The following is a 27,453-nucleotide window of genomic DNA, read 5'->3' on the forward strand; positions in this document are numbered from 1 at the left end:
ACATGGCACATGCAGTGTCGGCAAAGCCAGGAAACGTGCCAGATACAACGCATTATTGTATGTAAGTCTCTACCGACTGGAGACTCTTCTAAAGATGCATTTCCTCACAAAACAACTGATTCGTCTCAGCGGGGGGGGGGGGATCACAGGGAATGCTGGGAAGGCAGAGGGCCATACCTGGCTTTAATTTCAGCTGTCCACCAGGATTAGGACTCAGTTCATATAGCAAGCTGTAATCATCTGCAGTAGTGAGGCGCTCTCTCGCAGCTGGCCCCCGGGGGCCAGTGGAAGCCTCAGCCATTTAGTGCTTTTCTAGTTGCCTCGAATAATAATAACCTGGTACTAATAGGTTGCGTAGAGTTCATTGTGCTTTTTTTTTTGAGTTGAGCGTTTATTGCAGCTGGTGTTCTGATGTCCGAGGATCTCGGTACCGACCCAAAAACACTTCAAGACACTCTGCCGAGGCTCAGCAGTAAAGGAAGCTGCCCGTGAATTACGATGGTCATGTGGCCGGTCAGCTCAGGACAACGGTTGCCCTCCTCTGAAATAACAACACAAAAGGCATCTCAGCGCTAGCGCCGCTGTCCAGCTTCTCACCTTCACCAAGATCAACCTTGAGTTGATATGTGCCGTTAAAGTGCCCCACAGAGGCAGAGTTTGGGTTCAGCTAGCCAGGGCTAAAGGAAGGAACCACATCAAAGGCCGTACTGTACCAGGAAGGACGGAGGCCCCGGTGAAAGCCCAAACGGCCCCTGGGATGATTGCACACAACTCATCAAAGTGACAGGTTTAGCGGACAACAAAAAAAAAGGAGGGGCAGAAGAGTTAAAGAGGGAGAGAGGAGGACAAGATGTCTCTGAACCATTGAAGGCTTTGGCATGGCGTGTCAAAAATCATGCTTAATTAATGTGTCTTCAAACTTGTTGCTTTTGAATCAGTTTTCCAAGGCTAATTCCAAAATGCCGGGGTTAGAACTACCACTCCCTTTCATTGTGGATTTGTTAACCGACGCAAATGTGGCACACAGGGCAGACACGCAACCCCAAACAGCAAATAGTTGTTTTCTCTCTCCGCCCAAGAGACCTCGAACAGCTGCAAAAAAAAGAAGGAAAAAAAAGGACAAAACAGGGAAGGGAAGAAAAAAGAAAAATCTCTCCACAAAAGGCTTTTGGTCCTGGAAGTTTAAACATGATCCAACTCGTTGTGTGATTTGAAAGCACATTAACGGTGATCTAATAGCCGAGTGTTCAGATGCTGGATCGTAATGTGCTTCGACATATTATGCAGGAAGGCGGCAGGTAACCCTAGAAGCCCTCCGAGCAGCGCAGCTACCCCTGGTGTGATAATGTCTGGCCAACGAGACAGAGAGGGGAAGAGGGAGACCTAGAAAGAAAAAGTGAGACTTGAAAGAGTGCGTGTGGATGACTAAATGAACAAAGAGGAAAAAGGAAAAAGGTGCGACTATAATAGACTGATTGAATAAGAGACTGAGAGGGAAAGCATGCGGGCTCTCAGAGGCAGCACTGCTCACATTGCTCCCTGGCTTCTGTGGGTCTGGGATGCGGAAACCAGGGAAACCTTATCCCTCCGACACCTCGGCGGTGAGGACGGACATCTCCCACCCGATTAGCGCCGTGCCCCCTGACGTCTACCCGCGAAGACCCAAGGGGGCTGTGGAATGGCTGAAAAACCCCAACGAGAGCTAACGTCTAAGTTACCCTGCATTCAAATGTAGGAGCGGGAGGCCTGAGGCCCGGGCCGCAGCGCCTGCGTGGGCATAACGTCGCATAGCCTCTCGCTTTTTATTCAGAGCCCATTGGCGCCATCTTGTTTTTTTGCAACCAGAAGTGACATGAGCACGCTAAATAAGATGAGTAATTGCTTTTAGGCAATCAAAAATGTTGCAGTCAACTTTCATGACGTGAAAACACACTGTGAAAGGGTTAAAGTTGTAAAATTTAAATACAGTTAACTCCCAGACCGGACATCGCAGTGGTAGCGCCCTGTCAATAACAAAGTAGCCCCGCCCTAAAGCATCCCCTGCTTTATGGTCTGTTTGACTCTAAATGGAGCATAATTTACTAAATGAACATCATGCTGTATTGAAGAAGACTTGAAACTAGAGATTAAGACCATAAACTCATGTTTACAATGTTTACTGAGGTAATAAATCCAGAGAGAAGCAGGACATAAAATGCAAGTTTAAGACACTTTGGCATTGGCTTCACAATTCAGAACCGGAGGTTGCCGCCTGGCAGCCACACATCCTGCATGAGTAGCGTGGGGAACGGATCCTTTGACAGTATATTGACATCATACTGGCAACATTACTACAGTTTCAATGTCTATATGTGTAGAACATGTCACAGACATAAAAAAAAGGTCAATATTTATTTTTTACTCAACACCTCTGGTTTCAGTTTCAAAACAAAAGCCACATAGCGTTTTTCTTTGGACTGAACCCTTTCATTTGTTAACACAATGCTTTTATTTTGAAATAGTTGTACTTGCACAACTCCATAACTTAATAGGAGAACCAGCCTTTAATTGTGGATTATTATAATTTACAAAGGAGCACTCGCTTCTTGCATATTCTCTCTAAAATAAATGACAATTTTGAATGAAATGGAATATTCTATAATTGATGGCCATTATGAAAGACTAACTCTATGTCAAAAATAAAGGGCCGGCAGCAGGAGAAAGACGCATTGTAGCAGTCACGTGCTGCTCACTCAGGCCTTGTTGCCCGGTTCTTGGATCCAATTTCATTTCTGCCGCTCTGCTGTATTCTGTAAATCTGATGCATCGTATGAAGAACACATGAGGAACACTTGACTTAGCACTCATGAGGAACCATTTGTCTCACACATGTGCACATGTTTTAGTTTGTTGGTTGTTTTCTTTGCAATGTTTCCAAGCAAAGCAGCCACCGTGGGCGCATCTGGAGCATACGCTGCATGATGTAATGGTGCTTATGTACGGCCTACTGTGGAGCTGCAGAGTCAGATTGTCTTTAACCCGCTGTAAGTTTGAACTTCAACACTAGGAAGGCCTGTGGTTGGTTTGGTTTGGGGTCTATTGTCGCAGTGTATAGTTGAGTTTCGGCAGATGTCTAAATCATTATGTGAAGTTAAGTTCTAACGCATGTCTAGGGAAATGCTGCATGCCCTTAAAATAGAATAAGCTTCAAGAGCAGCGCCAAAGACGATGCAAACTGTAAAGGCTCAGTCACATCAGCATTTAGAAAGGTGAAGTTTTACAGCAAAAATCTATTATTTTCAAACGGCATCTCTACAATCAGTGGATTCACCCACTGGGGTGAAGTAAAGCTGCTTCCCTGCCAAAGTTGCATCGTTGACAATAGCAAGTCATCCTGACTAAGGAGAGTCCACAATGGAGGAAGCTACCTCAGCTTATTAGCTGTGTTGCATCATCCACTTGTATTTAACCCTCCTGTCAGCGTATAAAGTGCTCCATAAAAGAAGAATGATTTTAATGGTATGTTTTAATGGTAGTAATACATCTTTTGAATGAACTGTGTACTTATTGACCTGCTAGTGTAGACTGGGCTAGCGAGGCTCGTATGATAACCTTTCATTGAATGAACCCTAAGAACATAATTCCAGGTGGGACTAGACGACCGAGTAGAGACAAAATCCCGAGAAAGTCTTACAGACATTATGACTGACTAGCACTAGCATATTCTTGGTTAGTTAGCCTGTTAGCTCGCTAGCTACAATAGTTCGCCAACTAGCCCAATAAGTGTTCACTATGTCACAAAGCTTCTAGTTCCACATATTTTAAGGGTAACTTCGCCCGCAGGTCTGAGGCTAAGTCGACCCGCTGCCTAATGAAATTTTTTTTTTTTTAAAGGTGGGCAAGGGGCTGAGAGATGAAACCCCGCCCACTTCCGTATGACGAAAGCCTCGCCGCAGTGTCAACGAACACGACAACTGCAATTACTTGTTATGGCATAAGGCACAGAATTTGATGAATTCGCTATTTAGGAGATAGGAACATTCATCTTATTTAGTTTACAGCTTAATCTTTTTTAAAGTGTGCAGTTACTCTTTAGTAACACCTCTGGCTGTGTGAACGGGCCAGTCTGTCCAGGTCTGAATGAAGTGTAATCAAACCGAGGACTTTGTGCAACCAAATCAATCCCTCTGCAGGTCCGGAGTGCAGAACAAGTGAAGGTAGCAGCCATGTTGTTGTGGCTGAGCAGAGACATGCTGCATCCAGATGACCCGTCGGTCTGTTTCTTATCATTTCCCTTTCTCTCACACACACACACACACACACACACACACACACACACACACACACACACACACACACACACACACACACACACACACACACACACACACACACACACACACACACACACACACACACACACACACACACACACACACACACACACACACACACACACACACACACACACAACACGGAGATTAAAGAAAATGACAGACACGAGAGCGAATGAAAAAAAAAAGAAAGAAGTGGGAGTCATTGGCTCCAACAATAAGAGACTGGCAGAGCTGCACTTCTAGTCAACATTCTTCTCCAAAGTGTTGACTGGCAGCTCCAAGGTGCGAATGACATGACAGCCACATGTTCGATTCACAACGCTCGGCAGGTGCAAAACCCAAAGGCGAGGAAACTTGTTGATCTGCGGATGATGAAAAGATTTAAACGTGCTGTGATTTGAAAATAATGAGAGAGAATATGAAGCAAAGTGGAGCCAAGGCGCCGTGCCTTGTACATCACCAGTTCGCATACAGCAAAGAACTGACGGAGCGGAAATTATCTGATTAAAGAGAAGAAGAAAATCAAAACATTTAAGAATGTAGTACACATCTCTCCTTCTTTTGAGCCCCTTTTAATCAGAATCATTCCTCTGCACTGAGGGAAAAATCTCACTTCTCTCTCTAACAAAAATATGGTGATCACAGCTAACCACAAAGACCAACACCGAGCATGAATCCAGCAGTGACAAAAGAAGAACTGCATGATTAATAGAAGACATTCACAAACACAGTTCATGTCTGCACAGTAAACACTTGTACTGAGGTGTCTTTGTATTAATAAGCGATTGCATGATAAATTGGCGGGATCATGAACAATTTAAAAGGTCTAGTTGTAGAGCTAGCAGCTCTGCGATGCTGAGCTAAATGCTAACGTCAGCATGCTAATAGGCTCACAATTCCAATGCAAACGTGCTCGTTTAGCAGGTATCCTGTTTGCCGTGTTCCTCATCTGAGTTTAAAGCGTTAAAAACATTTGCCAAAGTTTGTGCAAGACACAAAGTGTAGCTGAGGCTGATGGGAATATCATTAGTTTTTGTCAAAAACCAAAGTACTGGACATATTAAAAATCTGACCCGATGACGGCGCCAGACGAAAAGTTAAGGGATAACCAACGTTATTAAAATGCATCTTGAATGTGAGTGCCAAATGTCATGGTAATCCATCCAATAATCGCCCGGAAATGTCACAAATGTGAACCTCCCGGAGCAAGAGAAAAAAAAGACAGGGGATCACCGAAGTCATTGAGAGTCGTCATCTGGGTACCATGAATCTCTAGAGCCATGCTACCAGCACTTACTCTGGGGGGGAAGATGCTTTTGTACTGAAACGCTGATCCCCGTCGTTGATTGTAAAATGTACCTTTAGAATCAACATTATTTAGATAATTATATTTTTAATATGAGCCAAACACCAAAGTGTAGCATCAGGTTTTCGATTGCATGCAGAATCAGTGCAGGCCATCTGCAATTATTTGGCAAAGGAACAAGCCCATGTTTAAAAATTAGAAGCAGAGGCCTGTTGTTTCACTGCTTTATCACATCGAAAAACATCCACACTTTTGGCACAAAGCGAGGCTCAGCCTTCTAATTAGGGCAGTTTTTGCTGAGGATTTCACATGGCGGTAGGGTCTTTGGAGCAGCCTTTTGTCGTTCTTCAAAAAAAGATCACCCCATTCTTTCTCCCGCCTTGCTCTCCACCTCTACCTCTTCCATTTTTCAAGTGCCTGAGCAACTTCCTACTCTGTAAAAAAAGACACAGTTCAATCACAACTCTTCTGTCTGTTGTCTCTCAGAGGGCGAGGGGAGGGGAGGGATGGACCAAGAGAGGAGAAAGTAAAGAAGGGAGAGTGGTGGTATGCAAACGTAGGGTCCTTATCAAGTAGGGGAGAGGGGGGGCCGCAAACGAGGAGCGTCGACGAAGAGGGAGAAAAGAGATCTTAATTTGTTTGAACAGTCCTGGTTTGATCTCGGACACAATCAGGGCCACGGGGAAGTTATGCAGAGCGGAAGGAGGGAAAGCCACAAGGACAGGAAGGATAAGAGGCAGATGGACGGACGTGCAGAGAGGACAGAGACAGACGACTCACACAAAAGGGCTGTTTAGGAGGAATTTGGTGGACAGATGTTTGTGTGTGCGAATTAATGGAGGAGAGTTCCTCTTTGAGGGGACCAAAGTTAGCGTTTGCTCATAAGGACGGGAACAGCCTTTTAGGAACTGCACAAACACACACAAAGCCTGAATCCCTTTAACACTCCGCCCCCCATCCCTACTCAACAAACACTCCCCAACAGCCCAACCTCTGGGAAGGGAGCATACTTTTGTGCGATTGGGCCGGCCTCATCATGTTAACGGCAGTATATGCAAGGATGCATGGGCATTATTTCTTCTGAGTCACAAAAATCACAAACGGAAACATGCTAACGCCCACATTATATATATTATGTAACACCAAAATTTAGCTCGCACTTTTTTAGTCACAGATGGCCAGGTGATCAATTTCATAATGGTAAGGGCCATCTAACGCTAATTCTATTACTGACAAATGCATTATTTTTTGCAAATAATCGATTAGTCGTCTCTAAATTGCTTTTTTTGCCCGACCAACGACTAAAATCTGGCTCACATTTGAGGAGCAGGAACCAGAGCACGTTTGTCATTTCTGCTTGATAACTGACTTAAAGGACCAGTGTGAAGGATTTTTTCTATCTGCAGAATATAATATTCATTATTATGTTTTCATTCGTTTGTAATAACTCGCAACTAAGAATTGTTGTGTTTTCATGAGCTTAGAATGAGCCTCTCAGGGAGCAGGTCCTCTTCCGACATGTTGCACCGTCATGTTTCTACAGTAGCCCAGAACGGACAAACCCAACACTGTCTTCAGAGAGGGCCTCTCCCGTTTTTACCTTTATCTCCCTCAAGGCCACCGTAGGTTCTCTGACACGCTTGGAAAGGGAGCGATGAGAGGTATTCAGTTGGTTGCAATCTGCAACCACACCACTACATGACACTAAATCCCACTAGGGTTGTCACAATACCAGATTTAGTAGTCAATCCCAATACCAGTGACATTCCATGACTCTTGATACCAAATTCGATACCAAGTTTAAAAAAAACAATAAACACTAGTTAGTGTAAGGAAGTTAAACAGATCATAATTCCCTCTCTATTATCTATTATCTATTGCTGTGAAAACATCTCCTTCAAACAACTGCATTTATTAAAGTTTCTCGTCCAAAACTAAAATTTACAAGATAACGTTTGAACTCGTCGTGATAATGTTATTACCTTCACCTAATATTAATTTGAACTAAAAGAGCTTTAACACATCAGAATGAAACTCAATGCAACCTCTCTTAAAGGGTTGGTTAGACTTTTTGGGAAGTGTGGTTGTATGAGGTACTTAACCATAGACTGTGTTTACCTACAGCAGATGGTGGTCGGAATGCCCCAGTTTGGAGAAGCAGACATGAGTACCGGCACCGGAGGAAAGTAGTGCACTGCTGTGGACGGGGGCAGCAGTACACACATTTGAAATCACGTAAAAGAAAGGCTAAACCCCACTTCAAAACACCAAACTATCCTTTCAACGTTAGCCGTTAACTTTACAGGATTGTGCTGCCCATCGGCTGCTAACAGCTAACGTTCACTAGCTTTCCTCCTTAAAACATTCAATACAGAATTGTTGTTCACAATGTAACGGTATTGTTAAACGTTTGTGCGTTTACTGTGTCCTTTCGGATTGTAGACGATGTCAGTCTCGAACCTCCGTAGAAGACGAGTACTGTCACGGTTTCAGAATTTTGGCACCGACTTGGTGCCAAAGCATCTATTCTCGTGTCCTCCCTTAATCCTGCACACTGGTCCTTTAAATAATGAACCGATGATTAAATTGATTGACTATTCACGAAATTAACCAGATGTTTCAGCACTACTAAAATGTGTTATTTGATAGTTAATATAAATGTACAGTGTGTAAAGAAATAGCATTAACAATGCTTTTTCTGTCAAATGGAAGAGCCCCCCCCGACTTATTCTGTCTCCCCGACCTCTGAAACCAAACCGACATCCTTACACAGGTGAACGCGACAGTGGGACATTTTAAAAACATCAAAGTAAGTGTATTGTAAAAACATTTAAAAGACTTGAATGAAGAGAAAAGTCAAAGGCGGTTCGAGGCAGCATATAAAAGCCTGGCGCACATAATGTCTGACAGTATGAATGTGGAGCAGAAATGGGCTGACATGGCTCTGAAGAAAAACTGTGATAAAAGTTGAAAGATCGCATCTGTGTGTCAGATTTCTGCGGGGGCCTCCGACGGTGGGGGACTAGATGGCCATGGGGAAGAAAAAGGGAAAAAGATTTTTTTTTTGTGTGTGTGTGGTTGAAAATGTCGGAGGAGGTGTGAGATCACAACCGGCTGTCATAAACCTTTTGGCAGTCAGAAATACTGAGATAGAGGTGGAGATGTGGGGAAGGACGAAACAAAGGAGGGTTTAAGGGAATAAGTGGTGAGAAAGAGGGACGGGTGAAGGGAGGGAGATAGGGGGAGAAGAGATAAAAACACTCTCCCTTTCTTTCTCCAAACTCCAGACCTAAAAGAAATATGGAAGCTGAAGTGTCGCTGTAGTGCCACCACAGTCAGCAGCTGGAATGCAGACGTGGCCAGAAGAGAAACTTCTCCTCGACTTCCAGGCCACTTCATAGCACCTTCTCCATCTCAGTCATCATCTGCTCTCTGAGGGTCTCCGCATCGCCGACCTTACCGCGGACAGATGAGCTTAATATACGGGCTGAACGTCACTTCACAGGACGTTCATCACATGCTCTCTTCCTCTGTTTTTTTGCGTGGGACTGTTCACCATCAAGTGTTACGATCTTATCCACCATCAAGCTTTTCCAACAGTACATAGTGTTGTTTGTGTCTGACCATCAGAACATCACACAAGCTCACCACAAAACATTCATCAGTCTGTTTTGTCGCTATTGGTATCTTATTCACCCCATCCTGATGGAGGGATCCCTCCTTTGTTGCTCTCCCTGAGGTTTCTTCCTTTTTTCTCCCTGTTATAGGTTTTTTTTTTGGGGGCGGGGTTTTCCTGCTCTGATGTGAGGGTCCCGGGACAGAGGATGTCATGTTAGCAATATCTCAGGGACCGCCTGCGTTCCGACCCTTGAGATTAAGATATACAGGTACAACAAGCCATCTACCTAGTGTTCCAGTTAAGCATCATCTTATTGAATCGGAGTCCAGTAATGAATCTGCTTATTAGATCTGAAATGTGTCAAATACCTTATTTAATCCATTATGGTATAGCTTTTAAACCTTTAGGTGAAAAAGTCACAATTAATCTAATATCTAACAACTAAATCTCTGACTTTTAAATGCATTCAAATAAATATGTGTATAGCAGAGATGCTTATTATTGTTTTACCACATTGGGGCTCCACCTCCACAAAACCTGTTGAGAAGTGAAGGTACTCGTATCAGAACTTGAGACGATCACCGCCCAAAGGCGTCTTCCGACCACTGGGCCAGACCAAAAGCCACCAGAAGCGGGATGGTAGCTAAGCTAACCCAGCTAGGACCTAAGGCTGCTCCACTAGCCTTCTCCTGGCTGGTTTGATTTAAAACAGTAGAGGGCTCATTGAGCCATTTGCAACCCCTGAAATGCAGGTTTTTATAAAGTTGGTAACAAATGTCAATATTTACACCAGCATTGACGCGTTTCAGCACAGTACAGTCATATTATATTACAGATTAAAGTACAATTACGGCCTTATGCCTCCGCCAACAAGTCAAGTTGGCAGTCTGTCCAAAATGTCAACAGATCATCATTTTATCCTATTAGACATTTGTGTGAAATTGTTAGAATTAGCGTATCAAATCATGAGTCATGGTCAGCGACCTCTGACCACCAAATTCTAATCAGTTCATCCTCAGGTGGATGTTTGCGCCAAAGTTGAAGAAATTCCCTCCAGGTGTTCCAGAGATATTGCATTCACAAGAGTGAACTGGACGGACTGTTAAACCAGGCAACGTAACGCCTGAATAAAAACCCGTTTAAGGGTGCAGTACCTCATTACATACATGGCCTTTGCAGTGTGCTGAAGCGACACGGCTCAATTTCCCGAAGCATTATAAGCCTAATATAATATTTCTTAATATCAAGGCTTTCAAATTTTCTTCAGACGTAAAAACAGTCGCTAATCCTTTCAGGCGAGTCAGGGCATCTGAATGTTTCGTACTAACAACAACAACAAAGAGGAAGAATGTTCAGTAATTTGTTTGAATAAATCACATTATTTTACTGACTTGGAACCGGATCAACAAATGCAACTAGAGCCAGAATTTAAACCTACAACTACCACCAATCACACAACCAGATATCAGTTTCCAACCACACCGTATTCTGTTTAAATGTGGCTCGCTGGGCAAATGGCAATATACTGTAGTTGTAATTGTTCCAACGTACTAGCCCCTGCGGATGACAGGCGACAAAAAAAATGTTTCCTGCCCCGCTTGAGTTTGGCCCGCTCCGTCCTACGCTGCAATGTGTCGCGCTACACAGAGGACACTGGAGTTGTTATGGCTGTGTCCCTCTCAGAGAGCACTGGGCACGACGCTCTGCTGTGAGAGCACAGCCCTTGGCACTTCACCGCAGTGCCTGAAGCAAAAACACCGGTGCCAAGGCAAACAGAGTGACTTCATCCTGTTTGTCATCTCACTGAAGGACAAGTGGGCTCTTGGAGGGCCCTCTGGGGTACAGAGCTGGGTAGGAGGGAGCTGAACTGGACCAACTTAAAAGGCTTTCTGGCTCCAGATAGCTGGACTATGTGCATGTTAGATAGAGAGACACATTTATACAGCATCTACTCTATTGTTAGGCTACATTGTTCCCCTTTAGCCCATTCTTCCTGGATGCTAATCCATGCCAAGAAAGCTTGATGAATTGAGCTGATACAGTGGGCCAGAAATACTGAAGTAAAGAGGAAGTAAGGCAGAAAACAAGTAAGTGACAGGGCGCTAGAGGTTGTTACGAGGCATGTATGCATGTTAAGTTGGGTATGTATGCATGTGTGTGTGTGTGTGTGTGTTGTCTGGTTCTGGGGCCGGTTAGAGCCAAGCCCAGGGCACTTGGAGCCCTTCCCGCTCCCTGCGGAGAGGTGTGCGCCAGCAAGACGGGAACCAGGGCCTCTGCAGCTGCTCTCCCCTCCACACACACGCACGCACGCACGCACGCACGCGCACACGCACACGCACACGCACACACACACACACACACACTTGCCAGTCCAACACAAACGTTCATTTCACATCTCCCTCATTGCCTCGTCTCTCCAGCTCTCCCTCAGTCTCACACTTTGTGACTCCAGCTCTCTCTCTCTCTCTCTTTCTCTTAAGATTCCACGAGCTGAGATAGCGAGATAAAACAAAACGCAGGCTGCGCTACAGGTTGCATTAATTACAAGATAAAAGGAAACACTGAACAAACGGCAGTGATAAAGTGCACACAAGAGGAAACTGTAAGAAATAAAACACACATACCCTGAACACAGAACACATATGGGCTTGACAACATGAAAGTGTCTTACTTCTTCTCTCCTTTGTTTCCCAACTGGCAACTTTGTAAACCAGAGTGGCTGACCGTTTAAGAGGCAATTTTGATGGTTAATTAACCATTTAATTTAACTATTGGCAAGAACACATAGGTAGCTAAGGAGTGAGCCATCTCACTTCCTTCTCATCTCTGTGTTGTACTCGCAAAAAGATGGCAGCGGGTAAACACAAAGTTTATGAGCTGAAGCGCAAGCGAGCATTTCTATTATCGGTTGGGTGGCGTTGGAGGATGTGGGCCAAAGTATTGTGCAGTTTGCCTCAAGCTTGAGAGCAAAGCGGAGAAAACGTCTGTCCGAAATGTCATCACTTCATCATTTTATCCTGTTAAACATTTGTATGAAATTGTCATAACTCGCATATGGATTATTGAGTTATGGCCAAATACATGTTTTGTGAGAGCATTTTCACAACATAACAGTCCATTCAAAATACTCTGCTCCATAAACTACCATTTGAACAGAAATATGATCCTGAACATATAACGTAGCCCTTTCAGATGGCCGATAGATAGATTAGTAGTTCATTCTCAACTATAGGAGAATAAATAGGAAAAGGTTGAAATCATTTTCTGGGACATTAGACTTTTCAGGACATTTTTCCTCCCATTTTCCATGACCAAGAAAAATTGTTTAAGTGTTTGCCAGTTTTTCAGGACACATGGGAACCCTGCATTGAATAGATTTATGTTTTTGACTGTTTATGAGGAAAAAAATCAACCTGAAAACTTCCCCACGAAAACATTTTACAGACCACACGAAAATACAGTTGCAGACCTCATTACTTTTCATCAGCTACTGGAAGACAACTTCCCACTTCACTCTGTTATTGGCCATGTTATCTACATCTAAATAAACTGTTTCTCTTGTGGTTCTTAAGAGGGGTTAAAAATAGCACCATCTTTTTTCCTTCTTTTTTCTTTTCAAATAATGCAGATGAGTAACGACCAGGTGGCAACCTTCAGTTCTGAAGAGTGAAGCCGATGCAGAAGTGTCTTAAAACTTGATTTCTCTCTACTGACCAGCAGGGTGCGACTCCTCTGGTTGTATAGAAGTCTATGATGAAATGACTCTACTTCTCTCTTGATTTATTACCTCAATAAACATTGTAAACATGAGGTTATGGTCTCAATCTCTAGTGATGATTGACAGGTCGCTGTCGCTACCAGAGATGTAAACGGCGTCTATACGTCACTCGTCCACATTCCAAATATGGTAACCTCCTTTCATTGGCTGCAAAAAAACAACAACATGGCGACAGCGAAATCTGCAAACTCGAGGCTTCAAAACAGTCCACAAACCAATGGGTGACGTCACGATGACTACGTCCTCTTCACATACACAGTCTATGATGTTGACCCGAAAACTGAAACACATTCAACCTGAACAGCTCTAGAGGACAGCAGCTTAAAAGAGACAGATATGCAACAGAAAATGTTCACAGTGACAGTTCTGCAAGGACAACGTGTTGCTCAAGGGCAATTCAGCAGATGATTGCTGTCAAGACAGCTTGGGGCCCCGTCGGTCTGGTTGAGGAACAGCTGAAGGATGCTTTCCGAGTTCATGGTTCTGGTTCAAGATCGTTTAAGCACAATGCGGAAATGGCGAAAAAAAAGGAAACATGGTGGAATCAAGTCTCATTACTGAAACACAATATAAGCCTGCAGTGCATCTACAGTCCAGAGGAAGTTTGCTGAAGCATGGGAAGGAAGAGAAAACACTCAAGCACGAATGTGGAGAATTCATCTTGACTTTCAGGGCACGACTGTGAACTGTCTCTCACTCTTGGTCATTTCCTCCAATTCATTCATCTTTTGCAGCTGGGTCTCAAGCTCTGGAAATCTAGCTATTATGTGCAAATGTGTGTGTGCACGTTTTGTTTTTTTGTGCAAAAGCATGCGCCTGTGTGTGACTAAGTGTGTGTGTCAGGTCAGGTGTTGAGTGTCAAAGCGAGTAGCAGCGGAGCGTAATAGAGACGTGGTGGGAAAGCAGCAGGTCTGACACCAGTGGGCTCCATGATAAATGTGCGCTTTGACAAATGGACCCATAGAAATAATCCCATATAAGTACTCCTGTCTCTGTCTCTCACACACACACACACAGCTGGCTCTGATCCTGGGCAGGAAATGTGTGTGTATGCATGTGTGCGTAGGAGAGAAAAAAAGAGACGCACAACATGAGAGAACGCAAAAATGAGTGTTTTCTCATTCCTAAAGCCCAGATCTTTCTGATCATCAAAGATGACATCTTTAAGAGTAAACACACCGAGACAATAAAGGTGCCCTCGTTCTCGTCCCGACAGCTCGTCCGCTTCACACAGCATCTGACTCCTCCGCGGCCACTGAGCCTCGACGACCAAAAACAAACTCCACATCAAACAGAAAACCGATACAGTACCACGAAGGGAAGAAAGGGCCAACAGGTGTCTTTGTGTGTACAGGTGTGTGTGTGTGTGTGTGTGTGTGTGAGCGGTGAGGCTGTGTGGAGGCGTGTACAGATGTGTGATCCCGTCTGCGCTGCATCCCTCAACCAAGTCTTACCATGAATGTGGACATATGAGGGTACGCCAGCGTCCTCCGGGCATGTGCGCGCATACTCATCTGACCGAGGGGTCTATTTGCAATTTTTCTTCTCTTTCTTATGTGAGAAAACAACTTGTTAGCATTATGACTTAAATGGCGGGTACAGCTCTTTTGGCAGCGGAGGGGAACAGTAATGCTCTAAAAATGAAAATAAGAGGAAAGTTGTCCAGTTTCTTTTGCCAATGCTGACTTTATTACCAGTCTGTATATGGCCATAAATATTTATAAACAGTGTAAAATCGCTGTAAAAGCAGACGAGGGGGAAAAAACTCCACACCCTGAAAATGACGGGCCCAGCGTCGGCCTGGCATTCATTTCAGAGTCATTAAAATGAGGAGGAAATTATTAGTGACAAGCTTTTGGAATTGCATCATGCTTTGGGTCAAAGGAAGGGCCTCCCCATAAGGAATTATAATGGGAGGACCAGAGGTACACTAATGATATCTGTAGCTTTGGGATTGATGCTCATCCGCAAAGTCTTAAAAGGTAACATATCATGCATATATAACATACAACATATTCAGGTTCATACTTTCTACAAGAACATGTTTACATGCTTTTATGTTCAAAAACCCCATTATTGTTCTCATACTTCCTGTCCGTAGATACCTTTATTCACCCTGTCTGAAACGCTCCGTTTTAGCACCTGTCTCTTTAAGAGCCCCCTCCTGAAAAAGCCACGTCTGTTTTGATTGGCTTGCAAGAAAAATATGGCACATCTTTGCAAAGGTTGTTCCAGGCGGCAACCTGTAGCTGCAGTGAAGCCAATGCGGATGTTTCATAAAATGTTCATTTTCTCTACTGACCACCAGGGGGCGACTCCTCTGGTTGTATAGAAGTCTATGAGAAAATGACTCTACTTCTCTCTTGATTTATTACCTCAGTAAACATTGTAAACATGAGTTTATTGTCTCAATCTCTAGTTTCAAGTCTTCTTCAATACAGCATGATGTTCATTTAGTAAATAATGGTCCATTTAGAGTCAAATAGACCATAAAGCAGAGTGTGCTTTAGGGCGGGGCTACTGTGATTGACAGGTCGCTGCTGCTACCAGACACGTATACAGCGTTTCTACGTCACTCCTCCGCATTCCAAATATGATAACTTCCGTTTATCACTTGCAAAAAAAAACAACACGGAAATGACCGTAATCCAAGATGGCGACGGCAAAATCGCTTAACTTGAAGCTTCAAAAGAACAGTCCACAAACCAATGGGTGACGCCACGATGACTACGTCCACTTCTTATAAACAGTCTATGGGTAGTTTGCAAGCCGTGGGAGGACTCAATGAGGGGCGGTATATCCTAATAAGCCTGCATGTGGCTTTGGAAGGGGGGCCGAACACATGTCACATGTTTTCTGATCTAGACAGCATATTTCTGGTTTACCTGTTCTACAAATTATTTCCACATTATGCAGACAGATACACAGACTGTGAGATGAATCAAATCCAGAAGGCTTGGAAAGAAGTACTTCCTCCGAATCTGATCTCTGAATGCTCAACCATCTGCCAAGACTGTTGTTCTTGATGTTTCCCACACTGCACAGCTTCGATTTCATCCACAATGTGCCAACAACATTATACTAATGCACTAATGTAATTGCAGTCTTCCATTCATGCTAAATTGCAGTCAATGGGGAAGAATGGTTCTCATGTGTTTTGGGCTGATTTGTTATGCACTGATTCAATGAAGAAGAAAGGACCTGGTCAGTAGGACCTCTCAGGTAGCCTAGATTACAGAAACAGAAATAGATTGATGATTTTCTAATAAATTGAGTTACTCCTTTTTAAGATCATCAAACCAGCTCATAAGCATTTAGTGTAGCATCATTTCTCTGTTCTTCTTTTGATTTAGGGCACATCTTCTTGTTGTATTATTATGCTTTACATTTTGGAAGAGTCAGATCTTGCATTGTTTTTGTCTAAATTATTTCCTGTGTCATCGCAGGGCTGTTTGATAGCCTTTAAAAATAGGCTCATTATGGATCTCAGCCCAAACTCATCTTATCATCAAGCCTACGGCGAGGCGGAGCGGGTCAACAAGCTGATGTCCTCGTTTGGATTCTGCCTTTTTAATTACTATTGATTCACAGGCTGTGCATTGTCATTAGCTAAGAACAGATGAATGTGTGTTTATGGAATTGGAGCATCACATCTTCTTTGAGTCACAACAGACAAAATATTTATTCGGTCCAGCACTTCTACACATGACCATGAGGGATGTTTAACTGCCTAATTATGCCTCAAACTGAACATGTGTAAAAGCATCTGCTTGTGATGTGCTCTGCGTTAGTCATTTAAACAGGTGTTTCCCTGATCGTATATTACATGACACTCTGGGCTGAATCATATTCAAGGAATTTCTGCTTCATTTCCCGAAAGAGACAAATTCAGAGACAAATTCCCATTGGGGCGTTGTCCCATTAGAATGGTGTATGTTAAGCCACAACTTCAGCCTCCTGTTAACATACAGTTACTCTAAGGCCTTTCATTTTGAAGGGTTTCATATAGACCGTTATTGTTACATACTTTATCTGCACCCCCCAACACTCCTATTTTGAGTGTAATTAATTTGCCAGAAAAAGAGACAAAACGCACTACAAAGCCATATACGATATAATATATTTATTTACATATTGCGATAATATCATTATCACAAATTATTTTGGCCATGATAATCAAGTCGTGAAAATCTGATATGGTGACAACCTTAATTGGGATAGTGTTCTTTCTACTGTATATCTTACTGTGTCTGCTTGCAGTGAATAGCAGGCCCTGTTCCATGTGCCATGGTAGACTATGCTGTACGTCCTTATGTCCTCACATTAGTCAGTGTCTAACAGGCATAAATGACAACAAGGCCCTATCGTTTTTGCTCATGCTCCCTTCTTCTTTTGTCCCCTTCAAAATCTGTCTTGATCTTTCTTTCTGTACACGTGTACTGTATGACAATGTAGGGTCCATCTATCTGCCAGCCTCTGCACCAATCGCCAGGCCTTCAGATCTTTGATGTCACTGGAGTGTTGCCATGTGACGGAGGGAACAAAGGCCCTCCTCTGTATGGTCTGTTTCCATACAGCTAGGCGCTCTGCTAATCCTCCTCAGTAGAAGACAGGAGGGAGGAGCTGAGGGGCAGGGAAAAGAGACGGTCCATAACGCAAATCTTCCCATAGAATTCTACTGTTTGTCTGCCATCTGTTTCTAAATATGACTTGAACTTATTGTTACATACGAGTAGCTACTGTCCTGTAAAGAGTTGGATTGTCCTTGTACTTTTGTTCCTCCACAGTCAACAAGCCAGAATTCGGTTTATTTTTGTTGTGGTTGCAAATGTGCAGATTGGCTAATCTGAATAGCTAAAACTATATTAAATAATGAGGCATTAGGCAAGAACAATTAAAACTATACTGGCAGCGATGTGAGTTTGCGAGAGTTGCAGCACATTTTCAATAAAAGATTTGAATAGATTCGTGCTGGCATAGGACCAACTACCAGGATCCTTTTGACCCAGAGCAGCGTCTGACAGTCCGTCTAAGCCAAACTGTTGTATAGCTTAAGCTACTGTACGCTACTTTATCGAATTTCCTTTTAGCGAAATGCTCAGACTGTATTTGAGTTCCCTCTGGTAAACAGTTACGCAGTGTATATGTCTGCTTTCGCCAAACGTCCCAATTCATCCTCAGGAGGCCATGAATGTCTGAACCAAATTTCATGTCAGTCCATCCCGATACATCAAACTACAAATGTCAACCTCATGGTGGTGCCACAGGAAGAGTCAAGGGATCATCAAGGTCATAAGGATTCATCATCTGGGAACCATGCATGATTGTACTAAATGTTACGGCAATCCATCGCACAGATGTTGAGATGTTTCAGTCTGGACCTGCCGACCAACCAACCTCGCCATCCCGAGAACCACACCAGTAGAGTGGTGAAAAAAGACAATGAGCTTGAATACTAAATATAATTTGAGGTCATCAAAAGTGTAACATAATCCTCAGTCAGTTTTTTAAGGGGTTTGCATTTGCTCAACCCAAAGTTAATTTGCAGTTTTATGTGAAATCAAACTCTTGCTTTCACCAACTCAGTCTTGGATTCAGCCTTACTTTAAGTGTCCGAACTCAGTGCAGTCCTTTATGATGTGACACAACCACTGACTTAGAATATGTATTGCTCCATCTTAATCTTCCTGCAACCGATCTTGAGGCCCCGGCAGACACAGGCCTTGCCTATGGGGCTCGCATGAGCTCCGGTCAAAGTCTCTTTCTCCTCCAAGCAGGCCATTGTTGCGGGGGATGATAAATATTTACTCTTCCCAGCTTGGCAGGGAAATGAGTGGGAGGGGAGAGGGAGCCATTGTGACAGAGGGGTCAGAGACGCTGACAAGTCAGCAGGGTCCTTCCTTCCCCACTGGCACCTAAAACCCCAATACACTACGAGGCCTCGCTCCGGGTCCGACGCAATGCCGGTAATGGTTAGAGCAGTTGGTGTGTGTGTGTGTGTCTTATTCAGACTGGGACTCCGAATGAGAGGGGATGGGGACAAGAGAAAGACAGACAGACAGTCAAGAAAACGACCACAGAAAGAGACACTTTGAAAAGGAGAGTGAAGAAGGTTCCCCTTTGAGAGCTGTTTACATGACAGACCACCAGCGGAACTCACAAGACAATAGAGCAAAGAGGATCCACTATACCAGACAATGGCGACTAAAAGAAAGGAGGCACTGGTGTTATGAATACACATGTCCCTCCGGGATTCATCTCTCCCACTCACCCACTTCTCCACAAAAGGAACCCAAGAGGCATTTGTTTCGAGGCTCCGAGGCACAACAAAACAGCCCAATTCCAGAGGCGGCCAAATTGAAATTGTCTACGTCTAAGCAATAATATTTGTTTAGTTACACTTCTTTACAAAATGAAAAAAAAAAAAAAAAAGAATCTCTGCTGGTAAATCCATGCGTTTGGATATCTGTGACTGAAAAAATATTCTTTTGTGTACACACTCGCACATACATGTGCAGCGGGTCAGCTTGGTGTCAGACACAGATGTAAAGGTTGGACTTCCTACCGCTGTGATCAAAGCCGGTCGATCTTTAACAAAACCACAGCCCCTACAACAATAAACAGAGCTCAGCTTTGCGTTGATCTGAAGCCGTGCGTCCGTGCCGTGCCTTCATTTATCATTTCCTCTCCAGCTCCCTGGCTAGAAGATCTGTTTCCTGTCTGGAAACAGCTACAGAATGAACAGAGAGCTGGAGGTGAATTCAAAGCAAATGGTTCTCCGACTATTGGCGTGAATTATACATGAGACCGGTTCAATACGTACTGTGGATCTACGGGACTAGAAGGCAGATACTACGCCATATAGAAACACTGTTTGGGTTTTACTATCAGTGTGACCTCAGGTGGTTTGTGACTTTTTATTAAAACAGACACATAGCAGTTAAATACATTCAGTTTACTGTCATATATGACAAAGCAATGAATCAAATGTACACATTTTAATAGCTGGAACAAGTAAACATAAGCATTTCTGCTTGAAAAATGGCTGAACAGATTAATCAGTTATCAAAAAGGTTTCCAAACCCTCCTCCTCTGATGGATTCATAATTTTAACTCTAGACCTTGTTGATCTTTTACCTCTAAATTCAGATTTTTTAAATTGTACGGTTGGGTATTTAACCTCACTGCAAGTATTGCAACTTGATGTCAACTATCAAACGTTGACTTCCAATGTTTGATCAGATTCTTTGGCTTAACTTCTTCTTGACCAGATATCCTGAAATCTTGTGTAATACAAGCCTAGTTTCTATGAACGTCTGCATCGGACACAGTTGCATTGGACAGTTGTATTGGTCACATTTTAGTCAATGAAAAGAAAGTTGCACAGCAATGTTTTTAGGCCAAATGCTAAACATCAGGGTGTGAAAATGCTACAAATGACGATATTTGCGGTAGGGTGACCAACTAAGTCAGTAGGGTTCATCCTCTGGGGACCATGAACTACAATGTTTCCTGAGAATCCATGGAATAGATAATAGATATTAGATAAACAAAAAAGAAAGCCTGCAATAATGTGGATTACATTACAACCATCATCGTGCAGAGCAAAAACTTGGCGGGACATCTAATATGAGTCCAATATCCAAGAACACAATGATGACGTGAGCATCTGTAATGAAGACACTGATGATCCCATCCGCTTCATTAAACTTCCATTCAATGAGCATACCGTATATTTTCCCCTGAAGTCAAACCACATGGATTGTGTCTCATATTTTTTTGGCAAGTAAAAGATTATAAAGCTGCCGACATTAAGTAAAGTAATCACGCTTCTGCTCCAAAATGTAAGTGACGCGATGCGGAAGCCCCAATCCGTGCAAAGAATGAGATGAACTGGCCATAGATTCACTGGCAGAATTGGACAAATATGTGGGCTAATAGTTATTATATGCTTACAATCAATTTCAACAAGTTAAAAATATTTGGAAAACCAATTCTGAAAAGCATTTGTTATTGTTCACAAAGCAGGACTCTATATATGAATCCCAAAATGTTTAAACAATAACAGTTATTCATCACATTTACTGTCCCTTGATATGAATATGTGGTTTCAAGGTTGATCACAAATCGAACTGTGGACGCATTTCAAGTGAAATCATATTCTGTCTGGAGAGCCGCCTCCAACTGAGCATGTGCACTGATGTCATTTCACTCCACCTGTGTCTTGTTACATGGAGGAGCGGCGTTGTCCTCGCGCCGCCCGATCACATCAACAAACGCAACAGATTATTAAAAATCAACAAAGCAGAAACTTTAACGAAGACATCATCCCGAGCCGTCGCAGCTAACGCTTCTAATGAAGTGAGAAAAAAGAAGAAGAAAAGACGCGCTATTGTCTGCCAACATGAGGATTGTAGGACATGAAACGGCTGCCAGAGGCGTCTTCACACAGACGCACCGTAGCAGAGATAAACATCTCCCAACCACTCATTAGGCTAATAAAGCCCGGTGGATAACCGGAGGCCTTGGATGACGGAGCAGCTGTCACTTACAGCTCTCCACGATCAAAGTTAAGAGGGCTGTGCCTAGTAATCAGGGGTTCCCATGCACTAGACAGTCAACACAGCTGCCGGCAGGAGAGCAGGGAGTGGAGGATCACTGGCTGGTTACTGGCAGACTGGTTTGAGTCAGCAAGCTAATGAGCATTAGGACCAACCACCAAATCCTTCATGAAGGCTTTTTAAAAAATATATTTGATTTCCCTCTCGCCACCTTCTTTTGGTTGTTCAATCAGTCATTTGGTATGTGTTGTGTTTATTTGCCCCGTCCGTTGTTCCACTGTTGAATGAATCCATCTGAGAATGATGGTTTGAACGAGTTGGAAAAGAAGAAATCCATGTCACTTTATCACGATCAGGGGAAAACGGATTACATTAGTTTCTAAATCAACATGTGGACATTGTTATTTTTTTTTATGGGATAATGATGTACTTTTTTTGTTGGTTCGTTGTTGGTTCGTTGTCGTTTATTCGTGTTGCTTCAGATATCAAGTGATACATTAAATAGAATTGTGTAAATCTAGTGTGAGAAACAGATCCATGGGTTTTGGGGCTTTTCACATGCCAGAACACTGCAATAACAATAATAATGTTGGGGGAGTGGCTTTGGAGTGAGGCCTGATGGGTCATGGCTCAGTGTTGATGACTTGGAGACTCTCTTGCTAGATGTAGCAACTTTTGGAACTAGTGCTGCTCGCTGCTGGGCCGGGTGTTTAGGTTGGATCATCTAAAGAATATAGCGAACTCTTGCTAGCCTAGCTTTAACGTTAGTACCGTAGATCTGAGTCAATAGACCCAAAGTGTTGTTTTTGTCTTTCTTTGGGGGGGGGGGGGGGGGGGCTACTGTAAAAACTTCTTGAATACAAATAAACCTAATCTAAGATTTCAATCTTACTGCAAAGGGTTGTAGCCCAAAAAGGTAATGGTTAGTCACTTGGACTCATGAGGAGCATTTAACATTGCATTGAGTAAAGTTAATAATTCGACTAATGGTATAATTTGTTGATCACAGTTACTTTTTAGATCTTTCACCAACTACCTCAAATTACTTCCCTCGTGCAACCGCCGCTTTATTCCCCTGTAATTTCGGTCTACTTGATTATGACCACAATTTCCTGTAGGAAATGATGACACTCGAAGGAGGGAACACATGCGGAGGAAAAGTCACAACGTCGCCAAAAAAACGAATAATTAACCATTATTATTTGCAGATTTCCACTTTATGACCTGGCTTACACGGAGCTGGCCCCGGACTACGGTCAGTGTTTACTTGGGCTCCAGAAAGCTTCTCAAAAAGGTTGTGCAGTCCGTTAGAAAGGGAGAGAAGCTGGGTCGGGCAGCGCCGAGGCCTGCAGCCGGGCAGGATCAACTACAGACACTGTCCGTGTTACAAAGCAGCCACAGCTGCTTCATTCTAGCTGCTATCAAAACGCAGCAATGATTACACACACACACGATGAACGCACACATTAATAAATGAAGAGAGGCACGCCTACATTAAGCATTTACACAAGTGCACGCACGACAAGGTGCACGAAAGGGAACGAAACACGAACAAATCCCTGTAAACTGAATGCATCTATGCTATGCATTAGCTGCGCACGCATGTACTCACCCACGCATCCCCCCCCTCCCACACACACACACACACACACAAACACACACACACCGCTGTGCATGTGTTCCCTCCTTAACATGACAAGGCAGCCAATGTAAAGGAATGAGGAGGGAGGACAGACTGGCGTCCAACTTGAACCCGCTGAGGCTCTGAACAGAGAGAGTTGTTGAGCTGACTGACGCGGCCCTGAAAGCCTTTCAGCAGGTCAGGTCACAGAGAGCCGAGAGACGGATTGAGTGAGTGTGAGAGAGAAATGTGTGTGTGTGTGTGTGTGATCACTTGTGCATGCTAGGCTGCACCGCTGATTTTAGAGTTCAGATTTATACTTCAACATGAAGTCATGTGTTGGGAGGAGGTAAAGGGAACTGTTGATACTATTTTTCTTGGTGGGGATAATTTGTGAACAGTCACACTCTATCGCACGCGGCTGCGACCACAAATCATCCAACAAGCGGGTTTGGAGAGTAAAACGACCCTGGATTGACCCCAGATTTGTGTTAAAACGTGGCTTAGAGATAGATGCATGCTCCCCCCCCCCCCCCGATATGGTCTACTTCTTCCTGGAATATGAATGCATCGTAGAGGTCTGTGAGCCGTGTGTAAACACCTTCACCCCTCGCTCACTGACCCAGCTGTAGCGAGGTGGAGAACAAACATCCTCACCTTTTACCGGAGGCTTGTCTGGACTCGCCAGACAGAGGCGTGGGGGGGGGGGGGGGGGTTCCTAACTCTCTCCCATGTTTTCCTTGTTTGGCTGCTTGTGATCAAGGGATTCTGATTAAGGCATAGTGACCTCAGCCCGTTAAGTTAGTGAGTATAGCGCATAGCCAAGAGGGGGGGGGGGGGGTTATGCTCTCTACAGATGGCAACACCAAAAATCAGGAACTGATGAGTTGGGGGGGGGGGGGGGGGGGGTCGGTAAAGTGAGCTGTCGTTGCATAGATTTAATGAGACTTTTTTACTTTACTTAAAGCAAACAATGAGTAACTTATAATTACATCATGATGCACTATAAATATGCTTATAATGCGTTATAAAAAATATTTTTAATGTATTGCAACTATGGGAACTATAACACACTATGATCCTTAAGTCATTATAATATGCTTATGGTTATCGCTTTAAAGCATTATGTACATCTATGAGTGCTTATAATTATGATTATACAGTGCAATAAGCAGATTATAACACATTATAAGTGTGTTGCTAAAAATGTATTTAATTCATTAAACACTGGGTTACACCTTTCTGTGGACAATGTGATCTACTGTAAGGTCCAAGCATGGGCCACAAAAAGCAGTCGTCAATGTGTCCATCATGACTGTATGCATGATGTCGATTATGTGTTTCAAGAGGAGATGATGCAGTAATGCCGTGTTCACACCAAACGCGTATTCGCGTCATTCGCGTGAATCGCGCTGGACGCGCCGGAGAGGGGGCGTGGCTTATCGCCCTGAAAGCCGTTCAACTGTCCGCCATTAACCATGGCAAAAATAACCTCTATTTCTGCTTAGTACGTGTTGTGGAAGTCACAGATATCCCGGGAAACTAAACGCCGTCATGTCTGGTTCATAATATTGTCCAGAGGAGCTCCGTGGATTTTATCGAAGTGTATTCACTGTGTCTAGCAAGCCACACGTCGCTGTTTAACACAAAATAAACTGATTTGGCTGTGATTTAACGGCAATAAACCGACAAAAAGGGACTCCGAAATAACTACGTAATGATGCCGATTTGTACTTGTCTTCTCAATGGAGCTCGGACGGATCGGTGCTAGGCCATCTAGACGTAAATACGGCAGCATCTATTCATTGTTTGTACCATAGGGTTTACACACACACATTTGTACACATAGTTTGGTCCGGTCTCTATTGATACGAGGTATCGTAGAGCTCTGGGTGAACACAGACGGCTAGAGTATTTATTTCCTGATTCAATAACGGCAGTCAGTAATGACAGGAGAAACATCTCAACACTTGATAGGCTATCGCGCTGGGGCGTAACGCGAATATTTCGGCGAAGTTGAAAAGAATCAAAGCAGACTTTGTATGCAATCTACTCGCGCGAATAATTCGCGCCGCGTTTGGTGTGAACGCACCATAACTCGTGTATCACATGCCTTACCTGTAGGATGACAAAGGATCATGCTCTGCATCTGTTCATGCGCTCAGACTCTCAAACTCCTCACAGATACACATTCATCTGTAAAGAGACACAGAGATAAGACTCATCAGTCATTGTTTTTTACTTTTTCACGATACATTAAAAACCAAGGACCAAGACTTGGCAAACAAAGATTATGCTGCACTGGAGTTAAGGATCAACAGCACTGGAGCAAGAATGTAGAAAGTAAAACTTCAGCGGTTGCGTTTGTACTTTAAAAATAGGACAAAATATATATGTACTGTATATATATATTGCTCATTTTACATAAAAATCCTCTGGAAACAAGCAATTCAAAGCTTTCCAACTTCAAACAGTAGCCTGCAAAGCAAGTGATGGAGGAGAAGAATAAAGCAGGGTATGCTTTAGGGCGTGGCAACCCCTTCAGTGAGTCTTCAGTTCATGAAAGATAACTAACATTTTGGTCCCCTAAACAAAAAAATCTTCTTCAGCGTTCGGTAGTGCTTAGCTCTAAGGCTATATCAGTAATAAATCGGTGTCGTGATTATTGTTTTAGAGGCTACAGTACAGACTTACTAGACTATTCTATCCTTCATCCATTTAATCATTATATCCACATTACCAATTCTTATTTTTTCAAAGGTCTCACTGTGTAAATATTTTGTGAAAGCACCAATGGTCAACCGTACAGTGTCTTTGCAATATCAATATTGTGGTATTTAGGTCAAAATTAAAATTTTCTCTAAATGGCCAAACCCTACTTAGCTCCACCCCCTCGTGTCACTTTGGATCAGGAAAAACCAAGATGGCCCTGAATAAGGTCTGAGGAGGTCACTTAAAGGTGACGGGACATCACTGACAGTATTTTATAAAAAAGGCTGGAGGTGGTGAAGAGGATGAAAGAGGTGAAAGAACCAGGGGACTTCATCCCCCCGCGCCTGTGACGCCAGTCCAGGAAAGTACCAGTAGCCTAATAACAAGGTTATGATATTTCCTTGAGTATGTCAAACGGCTCTACAGAACAGAAGGCCATTCAAAGCCGACATATGGTCCACATCACCAATTACCAAGGTGTGCGTCGATAGGGAGAAGATGAAGAGAGTGGTAGCAACAGAGGGAGTTCAAATGTGGACAGATGAGGAGAGGAGGGACTTTCAGCCAATTTAGAGTAACGACCTCGGGTTGCAGGGACCGAGTTCAATATGGTACACATAGTACGAATTTACCTCATCAATATGAAATGCCTCCGATAGTGTTTTAAAGATCACAGATCAGCAAGTTGCAAGAGCAGGTCAAGACTGAAACATATGAGTTAAATTGGCGGGGGCGGGGGGGTATTACGACATCTGATGCAACTCGCGTCTGTAGTATATTTAACACAGTACTGTCATTTCCTCTATATAGAGCAGGGTTCCAAATGTCTTCGGAACCCTTCGGAAAGGTTATGTTTTTAGAAGACGCTATACAGTCATTTTTTACTCTTGAAATGATCCCTTTTTGAGTTAAAAGGGATCTCCAGCAGATCATCGCAGCCTGAAACCGAGGATGTGTTTGGAAAGTTGGGGTCATGAACTCTGAAAGAAGTGACGGACTTGGATAACAAAGTCCTCAAAAAGTCCTAGAAAAGATTTTGACTGATGATTTCTGACTAATCAATAGCTAAACGAACGTCCCTATCTTTAAAGGAAGGAATGGTTTCCTACAAGAAATGAAAACACCAGGACTGTTGAAGATGAGGAGGAGGTTATAAAAGAGGGATCAACAGGACGAAGCCAAATAAGACAAGAAATATCTTCAGAATAATAGAGAATAGTTAATGTGGATTCTTTCCTTTGTCCTTCAGTGTTGCTTACTATGAACACGAGGCATCGGTGTGTTGGAGTGGAAAGGCCCAGGCCTTCATGCTGGTTTAGTCCCAGAAAGACCCTCATTAATTCGCATGCAACCATCTCGCCGACAATTCCCATCTAACCCAGGTCAGTGGTGAGCCCATGGCCGAGCATGTGCGCACCAATTAATCCAATGGCTCGAGTCACAGTCTGCTCTCATTTCCAAAGCAGTCAATCAAAAGCCGGGGATTGGAGTCCAGAGTTATCCCTCCCAATATCGAACCCCCTCTTCAAAACGTTAAGTG

General features: G+C 43.4%; 1 protein-coding gene across 2 annotated transcripts in view; it reads right to left on the reverse strand.

Moving 5' to 3' along the window:
* Positions 1 to 27,453, reverse strand: part of disp1 (dispatched homolog 1 (Drosophila)) — an 88,680-nt gene that overhangs the window by 36,204 nt on the left and 25,023 nt on the right. For both annotated transcript variants that reach the window (XM_076084614.1, XM_076084615.1), the window contains one exon: positions 25,320 to 25,397. The gene's annotated coding sequence lies outside the window, so the exon portion shown is untranslated. The remainder of the gene's footprint in view (positions 1 to 25,319; positions 25,398 to 27,453) is intronic.

The sequence above is a fragment of the Anarhichas minor genome, unplaced genomic scaffold (genome assembly GCF_050575085.1).
Source record: "Anarhichas minor isolate MPS153535 unplaced genomic scaffold, ASM5057508v1 ptg000136l, whole genome shotgun sequence".
Lineage (NCBI taxonomy): Eukaryota > Metazoa > Chordata > Actinopteri > Perciformes > Anarhichadidae > Anarhichas > Anarhichas minor.